The 17,241-nt window shown below is 40.1% G+C and overlaps 1 protein-coding gene across 3 annotated transcripts in view; it reads left to right on the forward strand.

Annotated features, from left to right (window-relative positions):
- The first annotated feature begins 1,010 nt into the window (after positions 1–1,010).
- The window catches only part of MTUS2 (microtubule associated scaffold protein 2), a 574,434-nt gene continuing 558,203 nt past the window's right edge, over positions 1,011–17,241 (forward strand). For 2 of the 3 annotated variants that reach the window (XM_082700956.1, XM_082700954.1), the window contains exon 1: positions 1,011–1,355. The gene's annotated coding sequence lies outside the window, so the exon portion shown is untranslated. Of the gene's footprint in view, positions 1,356–1,380; positions 1,695–17,241 lie in introns of those variants that run through there. The other variant, XM_082700955.1, reaches the window with a different exon arrangement.

The raw sequence follows: 17,241 nt of genomic DNA on the forward strand, positions 1-17,241 counted from the left end.
ACAGAGCTGGCTGGAAGGATGTAGAACAAAGAAGATGTTACCTTCCCAATGCAGGCTTCTCAGCTTGGGTCATGCCCAGCTGGTGGTTGCTGGGAGAGGAAGGAGGAAGGTTTAAGTGAGTGAGACTAAGTTTTGATTTGGATTGGACTGGACTTTTTAATACTGGTGAATCAGTATGTTTAATAACACCTAACAGTGACAAGAAAAGCTATGAAAACGGTCCTAGATTCTTCCAGAGGGAAAGGGAGATCTGATAGAATAATTTCAAAAGACTGGAAAAAAGGTGCGAGTTCATGATTTTCCCTCACCAAGTAGTTCTGCTTGTTTAAGAGTTAACTTGTATAAAACACTGCTTAGCATGGTAGTTTGGAAAAAGACCTTCTCTTACCGCCTAAATAGTACGAGGGCCAGCATCACCGTTTCATTTTCATAGTGGTAAATGTTTATTCCATTGCGGTTTATTCCACTCCCTCCACAGAGGGAGAAGTTCTCTGATCTCGATCGCCTTTTCAAATCTTCTAGGTGCACTACTTAGGGAAACGGGGATCATTTCAGGGTCTTTGGAACATCAATGTGTTTATTCAAGTTCTCTTGAACCCCAGGAACAGTGTCAGGCACAGAAAAACCTGATTCTAGAAGCAAACGCCTGCTTTTTCTGCAGCCATTTCTAAAGATGAACTTCGGGCTTCTTGTGAATCAGGACTCCTACTGCCCTCCAGGTTTTCCCCACTGCTGACCCCAAATTCCCCCAGCTGCACAGAATTCGAAGATCCTCCCTCTTCTGTCCTAAAAGAAAACCAGCAGATCCCGTTCTTCGAAGCCCCCTGCCCCGCAGCCCCCGACCCCTCTGTCACACTCCTTCTTTCCCTGGGGGCTGCCGACGCTTTGGGACTGCGTCGGGCCCAGGGGCCTGCCCGGAGCTGGAGCGGGACGGCGCGCGCACGGAGGCCCCGCGGCCGGCAGAGGGCGCTGCGGCTGCGCTCGGCGGGGCGCCGGGCCGGGAGGAGGTGCCCGGGCCCCGGCGTGTGCGTCTCAGGGCGGCCGGGAGAGGGTGCGCGCTTCTGCCGCCCCGCACCGCCCTCCAGCGCGGGCCCGCTCGCCGCCCGGCGGCTGTCACCGCGGACCGCACCTTGCGAGCGAGGCACCCGGCTTGCGCGCCGCGCTCCGAGGCTCGGGCTTCGCCGCCGCCCGCCCCGTCGCTCGTCTTTGTCCGGGCAAGGCGGCCCGAGGAGCGGCAGCCGCGGCGGCCGAGCCGGGGCGCGCCCGGGCGGGCTGTCGGCGGGCCCCGGCCGCGGGCGCCGGTGGCCTCGGAGCGCCCGGAGCGGGGGCGGCGGCCTGGGCGGTGCCTGCGCGAGGTGAGTGCGGGGGCGCGGAGCGGGCGCTGCGGGCGCGGCGGCGGGCGTGGGCGGCCGGGGTGACGGCGCCGGCGGGCGCGCGGCAGGTGCGGAGGCGTCCCTGGCTGCGCCGCCTCCGCGGGCTCCTCTTGGCAAGTTTGTCGGGCGTCCCCTCCCTTTTCGGACCTCCGTGGCCGGTCCGGGCAGTCCAGACCTGTCGGTCAGTAGAAAACTCGAGCTGGAGGAGGAGGCGGCGGCGGCGGCGGCGGAGGAAGCGTGTGGGAACCGGGTCCCGAATGAGAGTCCCATTCAGGGCAGTGGCGGCTCCTTGGACATCTTGCTTGGCTCTTTCCCAGCCAGGTGAGCGAATCCTCTCCCGCGCGGTCCAGCGGGGGTCGGGCTGGGTCGGCAAGCCTGTCTTCTGGATCGCGCCGGCAGGCAGGTGCACGGAGTTAGGGAGCGGTTGCAGCCGGGCTCAGGGCAAGCGCAGTATTTTTTCGGCTTTTCTGTCCTCCTAGCACTTCTTCTTTCCTGCCCACACACCTGCTTGGGCGGAGGGATAGCGGCTCATGGGGCGCCTTCGCCGCTGCCAGGTTAAACATCCTCTGTTTCAGGAGGGGTGGTAGGTTAGTTGAGTCGAGTCCTTCCCCCCCACCTCCAGCTTGGGATAATTTGTTCTGTGTCTTCGTCTTAATTTAGTATGAATGTGTTATTTCCTCTGAGCTTTATGATGGTAAAGCAGTGAAGCGGTTTGCTACATCCATTTTTTTTTTCTTTCTTTCTTCTTCTTCTTCTTCTTCTTTTTTTTTTTTCCCCCATTCTGAGCCTGTGCACAGAAGGAATTTCAGGCACACAAGTGATGTTACTACCATTCTATTTTAAATACAAACATGGAAAGAAGTACTCTTGGCAGGGTACCAAAGACGCCTGTACTCTCTGTTATGTAAGTGCTTTAAAAAATATTTGCTCATTGGTAAAGTTATAAAAGTGATTACCAGAGCAGGAGACCAGACCAGGAGAAGGGTTGAAAATAAGTCAGAACTGTATTTTCAGACCAAAACTTTGCTTGAAGAGAAGCACGATCTTAGCTTGAGGTACTCTTAAGATAATATAGGGCCTTTTCGCTGAACTTAATCGACAGAATTGCCAAACATTAAAAAGTAAAATAGATTTTGTAAAGGCTATTAAGAAACTTGGTGAAAAATTTTGACTACTGATTGATAAAGATGAAAAAAAAAAAAAGATCCCACGGATATCCTTTATGGCTTTCAAACTATTGAATGATTTTTCTTTTAGTATCTGATGGAAACTTAGTAATTGTAAGCTCTCAGTTTTTAAAGACCCCCCCCCTCAATAAAATCTCTACTCGTATTTATGGCTTTTTTTTTTTCAGGGAAGAAGAAGATAAAAGTAGAAAACATCAGAAATTCTGATGTCTAGGCACCCCTCTCTTGTGCCTCCACCTCTTATTCCTTTCTGTTTTCAACTTATATATCATGGTTTGGGTTGATGCTGAGGCATATGTAATGTTCGCTCTCTTGGTGATTCTCCTGTGCAGCCGGGGCTGAGATCCATGGGGTAGCACTGTCTCTTTTAATTTGTCGCTTTGTAGCCCAGCGCGTGGCTACAGGGATGTAAGGTAAATTAAAAAAAAAAAAAAAGTGGTTGAAAATTGGGGGAGAGGAAAATGGTCTTGGAAAGAATTATAGCATGTACGCTTTTGTGTTTTATCCAAATGTCTTCCTTGATGATTTTTTTAAACATGCAGAAATCATTGTTTTTTGTCAGGGACCTATAATTTCATGTAAAATACATAAAGAAATCCTAGGTGGGACATTTCCTTGCGCCAAGGTAAGAGTGAAGTTGAGAAGTAGTGTCAAGGTATTCCTTCTGTGTGCACGAAAAGATAATCAGGTCTTACTAAAACAAAACAAAACAAAACAACTAATTAAAAACTTAATGTAGACTAGTAAATGAAGTGCAAAAAGCTTTTTATTGTTTTTAAGGTTGGTAATAGACCTGGCTGCTGACTCAGTGCTTTCTGTCTACCTTATGTAATTCCAAATACTCAGTTCTTATGGATGGTTTATGAAGGCTTATGTAAGAACTACGACTATGCTTTTCCTACTCTGTGAAACTCCCTGTTTTGGCTATTACATAATTGACACAGTACTAGATTGTTAGAGCCCAAATAGGGGAAGGATGCACAACCCCAACCCAGCCCATGTACTTTTATAATGAATTGCTGCTGCCAAATTAGTGGGAACGGCAGGGATGGAGGTTTGTGAAAGAGAGATAAGAATAGCATCTAGAGGACTGATGTAATAGAATGCTGTTATGCTTAGCGGTTTTCTAGAGATTTTAATGCTGCGGTATAAACCACTGTAGTCTTTTATTTCTCCCAGTAGAGGCGGATTTACCAGAAAGCTAATGAATCTTAAGCTTCAGGGCCCCTCATGCAGGCTTCTTCTGAGCCCCTTGGGAAGGCTACAAGCAATGTGTTCACACGGTCATACCTAATTTTATATTTGCATTTTGGATGCTTTTTAAATAAGAACGACACTCTCCCCGCCCCCCTACCTCCCATCATATAAATGTAATGCTCTGCAAACTCAGAATCTGTTCTGGCTCTCAATTATGTTTGAATGTTAAGTTAACTTATAAAAATGCTTTTTCTTATTTTAACCATCTACAGTCTTATACAAAGACAAAAACCGAAATCTGGTCAATATTGTAGTTGACCTGCTAAAAAAGAGAGAAGTGCTATCACCCAGGGCTGGGGGCTGGTTACCTGGAGAACCAAACCTTTGCCTCATGGTTTTGCACAAATGGGGCTTTTTTGGATCTGGGTGTGAGTTGGAAGAGGAGAAAAGCTGGGACAGGAGTGGGGAAGGGAGGAAGTGGGTTAAAGCCTTTCCACGTCTCAGAGGCAGGCTGCCAAGGGGAAAGAGTAAGAAATTACCACAAGAAGCTTCATTAATAAAATGTTAATAGGAAGAGATAACATCATCTCCATTAGGAGATCTTTTTGTAAACTCCTCAGGATCTGTCGCTAATATGAATTTTAAATAGGGAGCAAACTCAGGGGTGGAGAATATTCTGTGGGAAACAAGTGCATGTCAGGAGAACTCACATGCACTGTTGACTTGCCCCATTAGCAACCTGATTATGTCCACTGCTGGAATGTTTGAAAGGGACTTGTTGAGAAGAGGGGAGGATTGTCCCTTTTTCTCTGACATGATTTCGACTTCCTCTGTGAATTCAGATGCCTTCATGTCTTGTCTTTTTTTTTTTTTTCAAAGATTTTATTTATTTATTTGACTGAGAGACATCACAAGTAGGCAGAGAGGCAGGCAGAGAGAGAGGGGGAAGCAGGCTCCCTGCTGAGCAGAGAGTCCGATGTGGGGCTAGATGTGGGGCTTGATGTGGGGCTCAATCCCAGGACCCTGGGATCACGACCTGAGCCGAAAGCAGAGGCTTTAACCCACTGAGCCACCCAGGTGCCCCTTTGTCTTGTCTTTTTGATCCCTTTTGCACCAACCCTTAAACCCCATCCATCCATTCCTCACTCCCCTGCACAAAGACGCTCTCCTTGACTAAACTTTAGTGAGGCTCCTTTGAGGACCCCTCTTGACCCCAGCGTTGGCCTGTAAGAACTGCAACTTGTAGCCCACTCCTCCCACACCCTATCCCATACACACACTAAGACACCTGAAAAACTCCCAACATGGCTTCTAGCAGCCTAAGACATGTCCCTGGGATGACCCATCCCCCCCTTGAGTTGCTGTTTGAAAAAACCCAAGGCTGCCAAAAGAATTTACTCTTTGTACCAGCCAACACTTGAATGTGGGCCCTTGACTTCCCTTTCATTGAGTATTTATAGGAAAAACACAACCGTAATCCTTTCTCTGTCCCTTTGAGATGTAGATGTATCTCCTACAAATCAGGAGTGTCTTTCTCAAAGACCTAAAAGCCATTCCTTTGAATTGTAATCATTAGGGAGAATAGGGCCTCTGTCTCCCAGTCTCTATGGGAGCCTAACTTTGACAAGTGCCAGTTAGCAGGTGCAGATGGCCTAATTGCCTTGACACTGACTCCTTGACTACCCTGCTTTTTGACTCTGCTTATGTATTCTGCTTGTTCCCCTTTATTCCCCCATTCTTCTTTTAAAACACCCAGTCACCTCTACCTGGATGGAAGGTAAGCTCAGTTCTGTACTGAAGTCTCTTTCCCCCTTTGCAGTATATGCTGAATAAAATCTGCCTTTACTGCCCTTAGTGTCCAGCTTTGTTTTTCTTTTCTTTACTTTTTTAAAAAAAGATTTTATTTATTTGACAGAGAGAGAGAGAGAGAGAGAGAATACAAGAAGGGGGAGCAGCGGGCAGAGGGAGAGGGAGATGCAGATTTCCCACAGAGCAGGGAGCCCAATGTGGGTCTCGATCCCAGGACCCTGGGATCATGACCTGAGCCGAAGGCAGATGACTAACCGACTGAGCCACTCAGGTGCCCCACAGCTTTGTTTTTCTATAATAGCATCTACCACATGGTCTAGAGTGTCTGTATGGGTCTGGTGCTATTCTAGGCATTAGGTATTACAGAGCAGTGAACAAAACAGATGAAAACTGTGCCCCCGAGGAATTCACAGTGTAATGGGTAAATTTAAATAAATATTCAGTGTATCAGGTAGGGATAGTGCTTCAGAGTAAAGTAAATCATGAAAGGACTATAGGGCAGGGAATTGCTGTGGTTGAGGAGGGTGGTCAGGGAAGGCGTCTCTGAGAAGGGATATAGAGTGGAGCCCTGAAGGAGATGGAAGAATGAGCCATATGGCCATATGAGGGGGAGCGTTTTGCTCTTTGGGGAGCAGCTTGTATATGGCCCTCAGACCAAAACTCCCCTGGCACATGGGAGGAGCAGCAGGGAGGTCTGGTGTTGCAGACAGCTGTGGGGGACTCTACTGCTGATGGCCAGTGCCTCCCCATAACAGCAGCCCATCTCTATAATTATGTTGTGGTGGTGTCTTGGGCCTACCCTTGGACACTCATCTTCAGCAGCCCAAGGCTGTGTCAGGAGAGTGGCGGTGTTGCTCTGGGGACTCTGGGCGGTGTGGTGGCTTGGCATTGGTTCTAACTGAGGGCCTCTCAGGGACTTGGAATCCAGCCTACACCATTACATGAACTGGGAGTTGGAGGGAGGTTGTTTGTCTTCATTGATGGTTCCCATTGGCTTGTTGCAGGAAAGGGACCAGCAGGAAAGTTGCATTTCTGCCTAGGCTCCCTGCAGTTCCCCAGGAGCAAGTAGAACTGTCCTGAATAAGGATATTGACAAAGGGAACCACATTACTCTTTCTTGGGGAATGTGGGGATGCTGAGAACCTAGAGCAGCTTCTGAGGTGAAACTGAGCTGGAGAGAACCCTGTGGCCTAAAGGCAGCTCGGGTTAGGTTTTGAGGAGGGGAAATTGCTCTTTGGCTGATGAGGCTCTTGTATGCCCAGATGACTGCCTGATAGCTAGTAACCAAAACACATTGTGTACACACAGTCATTAAAGCTGTCAGTGGTGTATGTGATTAGGACCAAGCCAGTATTAATGACGGGTTGATATTGATTGATTTGGGGAACTTTGACTCACCCCCAGAAATGAAACGCCAACATGGTGTATTAGCGTCTCTAAAGACCATAATAAGGTAAATAAATTTGTCCAGAAATAGGCTAGTATTGATATAGTGATTTTAAAAGCTTTACAAAAGCACAGTGGGAAAAATGGAGCATGGAGTCATGGATTACAAGAAATAACAAAACGGCAGAAGCAAATAATGAACACTTAATAGGGAAGTTAAATTTCCACACTTAACCAGAGTATTACAGCAGAGTACTAATCTAAAAACCTAATATGAACACTATCTCTTAAATGCCAGTGTAGGGGAAGTAATCTCAAATCATTCAGAATTAATTATTTTGTATTATGTTGTTTGAAATTACTCACTCAGAATAGCTTGTCAAGACAGGCAGTCTTTCTCCACAAACAATTGTCTTCTCAGGTTGGAAATGTTGCCACATATTAAGCCAAACATGTTTTTTGTCCCTAATGCTTATATCTCCATTAGTTATTTTCTGGGGATGCTAATTTGAGAACTGAAATTATATAAAGGAATACTTTGGTTGAAATTGGGATTTGTAAGCCTGATGCATTTTTATGTTAGTGTTGCATTAATATCTTATGAAATATGTATGGCAGATACACCAAACATTACTTATAAATTCTACAGACTCCAACAAGTATTTCTTTAAAAACAATTCACATTGTTTTAGTTTTACTGGTAACTACTAATGAGCTTTATATGGAGTGAGATAATATGCTTCTACTAAAAGATTTAAGAAAATAGTTTAATATAACTACTTTGTCCTCTACTCCTACTTTGCATTGAAATTTTTCTGCTAGATTTTGGGGTTATTATTTTGATGACAGCCCAGGATATTGCAATGGAATATAAAAGTGAATTAAAGCTAATATCTCAGTTTGGAGAATTTTTTTTTTAAAAGCAGAGATGTCTGAAAATTGCCTTTCTCTAAGTTTGGGACTAGAGAGAGGCTAGTCAGACACTTACCTCTGGTGCAAAATTTAAAGAGTTATCAAAAAACTGAGCAATAAAAAGAAATGATATTTTAATGCCATCAAAAAATAAAAATTAGGGGCACCTGGGTGGCTCAGTGGGTTAAGCCTCTGCCTTCAGCTCGGGTCATGATCTCAGGGTCCTGGGATCCGAGCCCTGCATAGGGCTCTCTGCTCAGCAGGGAGCCTGTTTCCCTCCCTCTCTCTGCCTGCCTCTCTGTCTACTTGTGATCTCTCTCTGTGTGTCAAATAAATAAATAAAATCTTTTTTAAAAAAATAAAATAAAAATTAGTGCAAAAATTTATTATAAAAATGCCAAATTTTTAAAGAGGCAAGATCAGTGTTATGGATTTTTCCTTTAATGTCAGTCTCCAGTATGGCATGGTACAGCACTGTTACTGATTATGTATTAATTTAAAATTTTGATATCTCGTTCATCTTGTATTTTTATTAAAAGAAATCTTTATCTTGGAGTCACATCTGGAATGTTAGAGTAAGGACTTTTTGTAAGTCTTCTCCTCCAAAATAGCAGTGAGAACAAAATTTCACTGAGGCAAATACTGTCAAAATAAACTATTTTAGAACTCTGGAATTGATTCAAAGAGTTACAAAAATTCCAGGAGCATTTATTCAAGAAAATAGACTGACTTTCAGAACAATGAACTTTGTAACATTTAAACTTACTCCCATTATCTCTTCCTAGCACAGTATCTTTGAAAACTAAAAGCTAGTGGAGGGGACAGCACAGGCTCTCAACTCTTCAGTAGCCCCATTATCAGAAAATTGTCATTATAGGACCTGTCTGGTAGCTATTGAAAACCTCCATTTTCAGAGCTTGTTTTTATTTTACTGGACTCAGAACTCATTCTGTGTGAACAGCCTTAGAGCATTTGTTACAAACAATTAGCAGCAATTGTTTAACATTGCAGGTGCCTGAGGCAACTGTACCAGTTGGGGTTGACAAGAGGTTGACCTCAAAAAGGAATAATTGGGATAGGAGATATCCATGGGATTTGAAAAACTTTGACATATCTTTTGGTATCTAGAAGGCCCCTGTATATGTGCAGGTTTATATATGTATAAACCTAGATTTTGGGGTTGTTATTATTTTGATGACAGCCCAGGATATTGTAATGGAATATAAAAGTGAATTAAAGCTAATATCTCAGTTTGGAGATTTTTTTTTTTTTTAAGCAGAGATGTCTGAAAATTGCCTTTCTCTAAGTTTGGGACTAGAGAGAGGCTAGTCAGACACTTACCTCTGGTGCAAAATTTAAAGAGTTGTCAAAAAACTGAGCAATAAAAAGAAATGATATTTTAATGCCATCAAAAAAGTCTCGAGAAAGTCTCGAGAAAGCCCTAATCTGTTACCTCCGGCTGACACTGAGGCTCTAAAACAAACAAGAAGAAAAAGCTAAGGCAGAGTTGTAAACTGTGTATCAGAGCATAGAAAGCATGTGTGAAGACATACATAGAACTCCTCAACAAAGGCTGTGAAACATCAGTTCAAAGCATTTAAAGAAATTTCTGTTTTATTATTAGCTGATCACTAAAGCAGACTGAGCAGAGACTTAAGCAGCTCCATGTGATGAACAGACTTTATAGAATTAGTCCAGGAAATGGACAAACAGCATCGTCATTAACAAATCAACAAACACTAATGATAAACCTTTCATGAAGAATGGAATCTGATTTTCAGAATTGCCATATTATTTAAAAACACATAACACATACAGTGAAACAGGAAAATATAGTCCACATACAGGGAAAAAAGCCAGATGTGTCCCTGAGAGAGCCCAGATATTGGACTTGTTAGACAAACATTTTAAGTTAGTGAATATAAATGTATTCAAAGAGTGAAAGGAATTCATGTCTAAAGAATTAAAGTATGAAAATGATGTCTTACCTAATAGGGAATATTAATAAAAAGAAGAGTTACTAAAAACAAAACAAATTCTGAGGTTGAAAAGTACAATGACTGGAATGACAAAAAATGACTAGATGGGCTCAACAACAGATTTAAATAGGCAGAACTAAGAATTAGTGAACTTGGAAGTAAATTGATGGAAATTATACAGTTTTGTTTTTGTTTTTGTTTTTTTGCATAATGTAAGTCCCAGAAGGAAGAGTGAGAAAGAGACAGAATCCTTGAAGAAACAATGGCCAACAACTTGCCAAATTTCATTTAAAACATTAATCTGCATACCCAGGAATCTCCATGTATTCCAAGGAGAATAAACACAGTGATCTGTACTTAGTCAGTCAAACTTGTCAAAAGCTAAGAAAATAAAGTAGTGAGAAAGAAGTGAATCATTGTGTACAAGGGAGTCTCAATAAGATTAATAGCTAGCTTTTATCTGAAATCACAGAGGCCAGAAGGTAATAGGATGACATAGTCAAAGTTCTGAAAGAAGGACCAATCAAGAATTCTATATGCAGCAAAAATATCCTTCGAAACAAAAAATTAAGACATCTCAGAAAAATGAGATAATTTGTCAGTAGCAGACTTCCCTACAAAAAATATGAAAGTGAATCTTTTTAGTTGTAACAAAAGAAACTTAGGCAATAACCCAAATTCATAGAAGAAATATAAAAATGTAAGGAAAGGTAAGTACATAAAAAAACATAAAAGATAGTATAAGCCATTGAGAAAATAACTAAAAAACACATAATCAAAAAAACAACAGGGGATTTAAAATGGTATACTAAAATATTTAACTTAAAAGAAGGCAGTAATGGAGGAATAGAGGAACAAAAGGGCACAAGACATATAGAAAATATACTGATATAGCTGATTTAAATTTTTTTATATTACGTGTAAATGGACTAAACCCTCCAATAAAAGGCCAAGATTGGCAGAACAAATTAAATAAGCATGATCTAACTACATTCTCCCTATGACAGATCACTTTATATTTAAACACAAATAGTTTGAAAGTAAAAGGATAGAATAAGCTATACCATGCAAACAGTAACCAAAAGAGAGCTGTAGTGGCTATCCTAATATTAGAGAAATTTACTTTAAGTAAGTGATTATTACAAAGGATAAAGAAAGTCATTACATATTGATAGAAAGGTCAATTTATCAGGAAGACATTACATTTACAAATAAATGTGTAAATAGCAACAGATTCCAAAATATATGAATCAAAAACTGAAAGAATTGAAGGGAGAAATAGAAAATTCAGCAATAACAGTTGGAGATTTTAATTTCCCACTTTGAATAATGGATTGAAACAATGCAGAAGTTCAACAAAGAGTAGAAGATTTGAGCAACATTATAAACTAGAACTAACAAACATTAAAGAACACTACAGATAAGCACAGCAAAATACACATTGTTCTTAACTGCATATAGAAATTCTCCAGAATAGACTGTAGGTCATATAAGGTGACTGAACAAGTTTCAGTGAATTTAAAAGTATTGAAATTACACAAAGTGTTTTCTGATCATGGTGGAATGATATTAAAAATCAATGGTAGAAGGGAATTCAGAAATACACAAAATGTGGAAATTAACACACTCTTAAATAGCCAGTGGGTCAGAGAAGAAATCATAAGGGAAATTAGAATATCCTTTGAGGTGAATGAAAACAAAAACATAACGTACTAGAACTTATGGGTTGCCCTAAATTGGGTACCTAAATTGGTGCTTAGAGGGAAATTTATAGCTGTGAATGCCTATACTAACAAAAGAAAAAAAGTAAGAAAAATGAAAAGACAACCGATGGAATGGGAAAAATATTTAGAAACCATATATCTGCCAAGGGGTTATATACGAGAATACACACACACAAGAATGTGGAGAAAAGGGAACACATGTGCTCTGTTGGTGGGAATGTATCTTGGTATAGCCATTATGAAAGCCAGTAGGGAGTTACCCCCAAAATTAAAAATAGAACTACCACATGATTTAGTGATTCCACTCCTGGGAGTATATCCAAAGGAAAGAATTCCAAAGAAAATGAAAACACTTTATTGAAGAGATATCTGCACCTCCATGTTCATAACATCATTATATGTAGTATCTAAGACATGGAAACAACGTCAAGTGCCCATTAGTCAGAATAAATGGATAAAGAAGCTGTGATACACAGGAATATTATTCAGCCTAAAAAGAAGGACATCCTGCCATTTACAACAACATGGATGGACCTTGAGGGAATTATAATGCATGAAATAAGTCAGAGAAAGAAAAATGCTATATGATCTCACTTATGTGTAGAACCTAAAAACAAACAAACAAACAAACTAAGCCCAAATCACCCAAACTCATAGAAAAAGAGATTAGGTTTGTGATTTTTGGAGGTAGTGTGGTGGTGAGGGGTGGAAGAATTGGATGAAGGTGGCCAAAATATACAGAATAGATACACTTCCAGTTATAAGATAAGTAAATATTGCAGATATAATGTGCACTATAATGACTATAGTTAACATAGTATATGAAATTCTTAATAGAGTAAATCTTAAGAGTTCTTATCAGATAGAAAAAATCTTTTTTTTTTTAATCTGTATGAGATGATGGATGTTAACTAAACTTGCTGTGATAATTCACAATATATGTAAGTCAATATATTGTAAGTAATTATATTGTACACCTTAAACTTATGCAATGCTGTATGTCAGTTGTAACTTAAACTGGGGGAGAAAAGCCCAAAAACAAAAGAGGGGAGATCACAAATCAAACTTAACCTTTTACTTTGAGGAAGTAGAAAAAGAAGAGCAAATGAAAACCAAAAAAGTAGAAGGGAGGAAATAATAAAGACTAGAGCAGAAATAAATAAAATGGAGAATAGAAAACAATAAAAAAAAAAATCAGTGAACACCAAAATTAGTCCCTTGGAAAAAAACCAGCGAAATTGACAAACCATTATCTGGCTGACCAATAGAAAAAAGGAAAAGACTCAATTACTGAAATCAGAAATAAAAAGGAGCAACACTATCCACCTTGGAGAAATAAAAAGGAGCAAATTATGAATAATTTTATGTCAACAAATTAGGATAACCTAGATGAAATGGACAAAGTCCTATGAAGACATAGACGACCATACTACTCAAGAAGAAATAGAAACTTTGAAGTGAACTATTATGAAAAAACTCCCACAGGGCCAAGCCCAGGCTCAGATGGCTCCACTGATAAATCCTACCAAATGTGTAAAGAAGCCTTAACAATAGTATAGCACAATCTCATATAGAAAATGGAAAAGGAAGGGCCATTTTCCAAATCATTGTTTGAGGTCAGTGTAACAAAACCATACAAAGTGATCACAAGAAAAGTACAGTTGAACCTGGAACAATGCAAGGGTGAAGGGCACCAACCTCCCATGCAGTTGAAAATCCACGAGTAACTTTTGACTCTCCCAAAACTTAACTAATAGCTTACCATTGGCTAGCAGCCTTACTGATAACAGTCAAACAGGTATTTTGTATGTCATATGTATTATACATACTTGTTATATATAATAAAGTAAGCTAGAGAGAAGAAAATGTTATTATGAAAATCATAAAGAAAATACATTTACAGTACTCTATTTATTGAAAGAAATTGTATGTAAGTGGACCCACACAGTTCAAACCCCTGTTGTTCAAGGGTCAACTTTATAAACTGATATGAATATAAACGCAAAAACCTGTAGCAGAATACTTGTCAACCAAAGCCAGCAACATAGGGAAAGTTTTCTGTACCATGACCAAGTGGGATTTATCTGCGGAATGCAAGATTGGCTTAACATATGAAAATCACTGGAATATACCTTATTAATAGAATAAGGTACAAAAACTGCATAATCATCTCAATAGGCACAGGAAAAGCACCTGACATATTGCAGCAGCACTTCCTGATAAATGCATTTACAAAACTAGGAATAGAAGGAAACTTCCTTGAGCCAATGAAGGGCATTTTCTAAAACCCTGTAACTAATGTAATACTTATTGGTGAAAGACTGAATGCATTCCCCTTGAGATAAGGAAAAGATGAGGATGCCTGATTTTTTCATATTTATGCAGTGTTGTATCAGAGATTCTAGCCAAGGCAATTTGGCAAGAAAAAGAAATAAAAGACATTCAGATTAGAAAGGAAGAGGTAAAACTATTTCAGTTTGCAGATGACATGATCTTATATGTAGATAATCTTCAGGGCTACACACTCAGAACTAATAAATTTAGCAAGATTGCAGCATATAAGATCAATAAACAAAAAATTCTGTATGTTTATAGCAAATAATTTGCAAATGAAACAAATTACATTCATAGTAGCATCAATAAGAATAAAATACTTAGGAACAAATTTAGCAAAAACACATAAGATTGTACACCAAAAACTATAAAATATTACTATATTTATATATTTATATTTAAATATATTTATATTTATCAATAAAATATCACTATAAAATATCACAAAAGAAATTAAAGTTAACCTAAATAAGTGGAAAGACATTCCTTCCTCATGGATTGGAGGACAATATTGTCAAGATGGCAGTGCTCTCCATCTACAGAGTCTGTGCAATTCATATCTAAATTCTAGCTCCCTTTTGGGCAGAAATTGACAAGCTGATCCCGAAATGTATATGGAAATGCAAGGGACTCAGAGTAGCCAGAGCAATCCTGAGAAACCAAAACAAAGTTGAAGGACTTGAACTTCCTGGTTTCAAAAGTTACTACAGAGCTACAGTGATAAAGATAGTGTGGTACTGGCATAAATAGAGTCTTAAGGATCTTTGGCATAAAATTAAGAGTCCAGAAATAAACCCTTACATTTATGATCATTGATTACCAGCAAGGGTAACCAGGCAATCTGGTAGAAAAAGAATCGTCCTTTTAACAAATGGTGCTGGAATAACTAGACACCCACATGCAAAAGAATGAAGCTGAGCCTTACTTTACACTATACACAAAAGTTAATCCAAAATGGATCATTGACCTTAAGGCAGGAACTAAAAGAAAACAGGAGTAAATCTTCTCAATCTTGGATCAGGCAATTTCTTGGATAGGACATCAAAAACACAAGAGATGAAAGAAAAAAAATAAATAAATTGGACTTCATAAAAATTAAAAGCTTTTGTGCTTTAGAGAATATCATCAAGAAAGAGAAAAGACAACCCATAGAATTGGAAAAAATTTTTCACAAATCATATATCAGATAAGGAACTTATACTCGAAATATTTAAGAATGTTTATGACTCAGTATATAAAGACAAATGACTAAAAAATTGAACAAAGGACTTGAGATGACATTTCGCAAAAGAAGTCATACCAATGGCCAAGGCATATGCAAAGGCAGTCAACATTATTGGTTGTTAGGAAGAAAGAAAGCAAAAGCACAATGAAATACTACTAACGTACTCACTAACCTGGCTAACATAAAAAATGAAGATAATAACAAGTATTGGTAAAGATATGGAAACCTTGGGGGCACCTGGGTGGCTCAGTGGGTTAAGCTGCTGCTTTCGGCTCAGGTCATGATCTCAGGGTCCTGGGATCGAGGCCCGCATCGGGCTCTCTGCTCAGCAGGGAGCCTGCTTCCCTCTCTCTCTCTCTGCCTGCCTGTCCGTCTACTTGTGATTTCTGTCAAATAAATAAATAAAATCTTTAAAAAAAAAAAAAAAAAGATATGGAAACCTTGGTACCCTATATACTGCTGGTGGGACCATGAAATGGTGCTGCCACTTTAGAAAACAGTTACTAGTTTCTCAAATTATCAACATAGAGTTACAAGATAACCCAGCAATTTCATTACTAAGTTTATACCCAAGAGAATTGAAAATTTATGTACACCAATGTGTGCCTAATAGCTCCAAACTGGAAACAATTCCAATACCCATTAACTTATGAATGAATAAACAAAATGTGGTATATTCATAAACTATTATCATCCATAAAAAGGAATGAAATATTGACTCATGGTATAACATAGGTGAACTTTGAAAACATTTTAACTGACAGAAGACAAACCCGAACGACCACATATTATGTGATTCCATTTATATCAAATGTCCGTAATAGGCAAAATTATATGGAAAACAGATTAGTGGTTGCCTGGGGTGGGCAGAGAGAGAGCGGTAGAGTGTCTGCTAATTGAGATGGGGTTTCTTTGGGGATAATGCAAATGTTCTGGAATTTGATACTGGCAATAGTTAAACAACATTGTGAATGTATTAAAACTACTGGATTGTACTCTTTCAAATGGTGAATTTTACAGTAGGTGAATTACATGACAATGCTGTTATTATTATTCATCTTGATTCCTGTGTTTTTCTCTATTCCTGAGTTTTTGGTTTCCTTTAAATTTCGTGCCTGAGGGATGTCTGGGTGGCTCAGTCAGTTAGGCATCTCACTTTGGCTCAGTTATGATCCCAGGGTCCTGGGACTGAGTCCTACATTGGGTTCCTTGCTCAGTGTGGAGCCTGCTTCTCCCTCTGCCCCTGACCCCCACTCATGCACTCAGTCATGCTCTCTCTCTCTCTCTATGACAAATAAAATCTTAAAAGTAAATAAATTTTGTGCCTGAGGCAAGTGGTTGGCCTCTCCCTAGTCCTGGCCCTGCTTTTTTCTACTGGCCTTTGCCTCAGAATTCATAAGATAACTATATTGGAGAATTAGAAACCTTAGGAGTTACGTGTGGAAGAACCAACAGCTGATGGTGGAGAAGAACCCCAGCGAGCTGACAGAACTCTGAAAGCAATATTCTGTGAGTTTGGAATGTAGGCACAAACTCTGTATATCTAGCAGGGCCATGCCACGTGACACAGTGGCGCAGTTGGATGTCTGTGGTCTGTAATCTCTAGGAAAAGTTAGCATCATCCTAACGGATTTATCAGTGAGAAAAGTCATACTTCATAGAGTAACACCATTCAATGGAAATATAACGTGAGCCACATGTGTATTGTTTTTCTAGTAGCCAAATAAAGAAGACAAAAAGAAACACATTGATTTTAACACATTTTACTTACCCAAACATATCCAAAATATTATCATTTTAACACATTGAAATCTTTTTTTTTTTTTAAGATTTTATTTATTTATCTGACAGAGAGAGATCACAAGCAGACGGAGAGGCAGGCAGAGAGAGAGAGAGATAGAGGGAAGCAGGCTCCCCGCTGAGCAGAGAGCCCGATGCGGGACTCGATCCCAGGACCCTCAGACCATGACCTGAGCTGAAGGCAGCGACTTAACCCACTGAGCCACCCAGGTGCCCCCACATTGAAATCTTTTATATTCCTTTTGTCATACTGAATCTTCAAAGTGTGTATTTTATTTTTTTTAAGATTTTATTTATTTATTTGACAGACAGAGA

The sequence above is a fragment of the Mustela nivalis genome (genome assembly GCF_964662115.1).
Source record: "Mustela nivalis genome assembly, chromosome: 15".
Lineage (NCBI taxonomy): Eukaryota > Metazoa > Chordata > Mammalia > Carnivora > Mustelidae > Mustela > Mustela nivalis.